At 41.9% G+C, this 4,164-nt stretch overlaps 1 pseudogene; it reads right to left on the bottom strand.

Moving 5' to 3' along the window:
* Nucleotides 1-298: 298 nt before the first annotated feature.
* Nucleotides 299-867, bottom strand: LOC103194349 (annotated as a pseudogene).
* Between the last annotated feature and the right edge of the window lie 3,297 nt (nt 868-4,164).

Raw genomic sequence — 4,164 nt, 5'->3', positions numbered from 1 at the left:
AAACAAAAGACTCAAGAATTTAATCCAAAGGACCAATGGCCCACATGAACCACAGCTTCTACTAGCCTGAGACCAGAGCTAGATGATACCTGGCTACCACTAGTGACCATTCTGACCAGGGACAAAATAGAATGTTTAAAATGGGAGAAAAATGTAGAACAAAACTCACACTCATAAAAAAAGATCAGACTTACTAGTCTGATAGAGACTGGAGAAACTTCTGAAACTATTATCCTAAGTCACCTTTATTTTTTTTTGTTACCAAATGATCCTTTATTGAAATTACTTTTTTTAATTTTCAGCTAGCTGGGCATTCCACAGCACTGCTGTTGATGTCATCTATGATGTCATGAGGGTGATGACCATCAACAGTGCAGCCCACAGACTGGGCAGTCCCCAGGATCCCTTTAATAGTTCCAGAGAGTTCTCTGGCTAAAGATGGGTGTTGCATCTGACGGGCAATGCTGACAATCTCATCGAAAGTGATATTTCCACTATGCTTAGTATTTTTCTGCTTCTTCCTGCCTCTGAGTGGTTCCTTAAGGGCTTTGATGATCAGGGCAGAGGCACCACCTCAATCTGAGCTTGTCTGTTCTGAATGGTCAGTTTCATGGTAATCCTTAGTCCCTTGCAGTCACCAGTTGCCTTGGCAATGTCATCACCAACTTTTTTTGGAGACAGACCCAGAGGACTGATCTTGGGGTCCAGAGCAGATGTGGCACCAACTTCCCCACCGGTGCGCCTCAGGTACATGACTTTGATCTCGTTGGGGTCGAACTTGGGTGGCATAGCAGAGGCGGCTGGTGTCGGATGAACCTAGATGCCGGACGACCGAAAAAAGTTGCACCTTAGCCTCCTCTAGGCTGAAAGCCGAAAGTCTAAGTCACCCTTCTAGTGTGGAACTGAAACCCATCCCAGAAGTCATCTCTCAACCAAATAGTAGACTGACCTATAAATTAAACAATAACATTCATTTAATGCTCCTTAGAAAAGTCAACTATATGAGACCAAAAGAGCAAACTATGCCTAAAAACAAAGATGAGAAGGCAGGGAGGGACAGGGAAAATAGATAAATGGAAATGGAACCCAGGGAGGAAATGGGGAGATTGCTGACACATTGTGGGGAGTGCAACCAATGTCACAGAACAAATTATGTATGAATTATTGAATAGACAACTAATTTTGCTATGTAAACTTTCACCTAAAGCACAATAAATGTATGTTTGTTTTTTAATTAAATAAAGAAAAAGGGAATGAGTAAAGATCCAGAAATTAGAGGAAGGCTAGGAGGGAAAACGGTGGGTGGATGGGTTTGTCAATTGCCAAACAGGGACTGGCCCTCAGTCCTCTCTATTCCTTCCATCTCCTTCCAGGATAGGCCCATACTCCAGCAGGGCTTCAGCAAAGCCTCAGTCCTGGCTTTGGGGTATTCTGGGAGGTACCCCTTCCTCCTCAGCAAGAGCAGACCTGGGCACATCTTTGACTGATGAGCCAAAAGCTCCTGTGATAAATCACTTGCCCATTGAGTCAATTCCAGCTCATGGTGCCCCGTGTGTGTCAAGAACTGTGCTCCATCAGGTTTTCAATGGCTGATTTTCTGAAAATAGATTCCCAGTCTTTCTTCTGAGGCACCTTTGAGTAGATTTGAACTTCCATCCTTTTGGTTAGCAGCCAAGTGTATTAACTCTTTGTATCACCCAGGAACTCCTGTGATAAATTAGGATCTTCTAATCAGAGCTCAATATTTCCAACCATCACATCACCCTTTAATATCTTTATTAAAACATGTAAACCACAATACACATATGTGCAAATATATAAGCACAATCCAACATCTCCCCTCTCTCCTGCTGAAACGGTGGCCTGACCCTTCAGAGATGATGGAATGCACTATCAGAACAATGATTCCTTTCAAGATAGTGATTACAAAACATGTAGTGGTATTTCTAAACGATTATACATTTTATTTAAATATTTATCTTTCTCAAATTTGACTTAAAATCTATAAGTAATTAGTTATCAGCCTGCTACCAGGGTGACAGGCAGTTTCCTTAATTTTTTATGCAGTCGACAGGTTTTAGCTTGGTAATTATTCTAGTCACAGCACACTTCAAAGGTCTAAATGAGAAAAAAAAAAAGTTAAATGTCTTAATATCTTTGAGATTTGCAAAGATATTTGAGGATTTGCTAAGGGATTCAGTGTAGGATGAAGAAAGTGTTTTGTTAGTGGGAGACTAACTTGCATCTCCAATTTGAAAGAAAATGTGCAATCCAAATGCACAATGATTATTTAGATGAGAGAGCACTGAGCCATCATTGTTATTCCTCAGCAGACTGAAGCCCATGCCTTTGAGTCCTAGGTTACACTGGTTCAGAGGAAATATGGGAAGGCAAGCTCCTCTCCTGTGGGAAGGGTAATAATGTTTTTAACAAGCCTAAAATGCAAAATTCACAAGCTATCAACACTAATTATAAGGTGTCTAAACTATAATTGGAGTCTTTGGGTATCGGGAACAGTTAACATGCTCAGCTGCTAACTGAAAGGTTAGAGGTTCTAATGTCCCCAAGAATTGCCTCAGAAGAGAGACCTGGTGATCTACTTCTGAAAAATCAGCCATTGAAAGCCCTACAAAGCACAGTTCTACTCTGATGCACATGGAGTCGCCATGAATCAGAATCGACTCAATGGCAAATTGTTTCCAGCACCTGTCTATCAGTTTGTTGTACTGTGTTGGCTTGCATGTTGCAGTGATTCTGGAAGTTTTGCCATTGATATCTCAAACATCATGGTGGACAGGTTTTAGCAGAGCTCCCAGACTAAGACAAACTAGAGGAAAAGCCTGGTGATCTACCACCAAATATTAGCCAATGAAAACCTTGTGGATCCCAGCAGAATGCTGTCCAACTCACTCACTTTGGACATGTCATCAGGACAATGAATTGCTGGAGAATAGCATCATATTGGGTGAAGTAGAGGGCCAATGAGGTCAAGGGAGACACTCAGTAGGATGAATTGGCACAGTTGCCACAATGATGAACTCAAACATACTGAGAATGACACAGGACCAGTCATCATTTCATTCTGTTGTATATACAGCCACCATGTATTGGAGTCAACTCAACAGCAGTTTACTACAACAACAAACTATAATTGGAGCTCAAACCCATTCCTTAACAAACATACTAAACAAGATATGTTCAAGATCACACTGTCCACTCCCTGTGGGGGTCTGGGCCTGGGCCTTGGGTTGGTTTCTGCCTAATCAGTGTGGCATCTTGGTGCTAACTTGCTGGTGTCCTTGTGATACGTAGGCTAGCTTGGAGGTATAGGAAGTCTTGAATGAAGATGTAACTAGTTGACTATTTTCTTTTTTTTTTTTAATTTTATTGGGATTTGGGTGAAAGTTTACAGAGCAAATTCATCTTCCATACAGCATTTCACATACATTTTGTTTCATGACATTGACTATAATCTCCCACAATGCAACAACTCTCCTCCCACTTCCTCCACATAGCCACCTCTTCCCTATGTCCTTCCTTCCCATGCACTCCTGCCCGCCAAGCTGTCTTCCTGTGCTTACAAAGCCCTTCTATCCTCCCATGATAGATCTCTCTAAGGAGTGCATCTATCTAATGTAAATGTTTACATATGACGGTCTTTTGTTTAGCTGGATGCCACAGGAGTGGGTTCAATTCCAGACCTGAAAGGCAGCTAGGGGTCATAGTCTCAGGGGTTCCACCAGGCCCTATCAGACCAGTGACGGACAAACCTGGTCCTTTTTAAAAAAAAAAAAAAAAGATTTTCAGTTTTGTTCCACACTGTTCTCCCACTCTGTCTAGGATTCCTAGGTAGATTACCCCTCCTAGTGGTTTACAGTGGTAGCTGGGCACTATCTAGTTCTTCTGGTCTCTTAGTTGTATAGGCTGAGGATAGCATGGTGTACCAATCAGTTGGACTAATTACTTCCATGTGTCTTTGGTTTTCTTCATTCTTCTTTGCTCTGGGTGAGGAGAGACCCCTTGTTACATCTAGATGGCCACTTGCAAGATTTTAAGATCTCAGTCACTACTTGCCAAAGTAGGATGTGGAACAATATTTTTGTATAGTATGTTATGCCATTTGAGCTTGATATCCCTTGTGACCATGGCCCTGAGCCCACAGGT

The sequence above is a fragment of the Orycteropus afer genome, unplaced genomic scaffold (assembly GCF_000298275.1).
Source record: "Orycteropus afer afer isolate SDZICR_OR568_19922 unplaced genomic scaffold, OryAfe1.0 scaffold00004, whole genome shotgun sequence".
Taxonomy (NCBI): Eukaryota; Metazoa; Chordata; class Mammalia; order Tubulidentata; family Orycteropodidae; genus Orycteropus; species Orycteropus afer.
The sequence above is the reverse complement of the archived record's forward strand: the minus strand, read 5'-3'. Positions and strand labels throughout refer to the sequence as shown.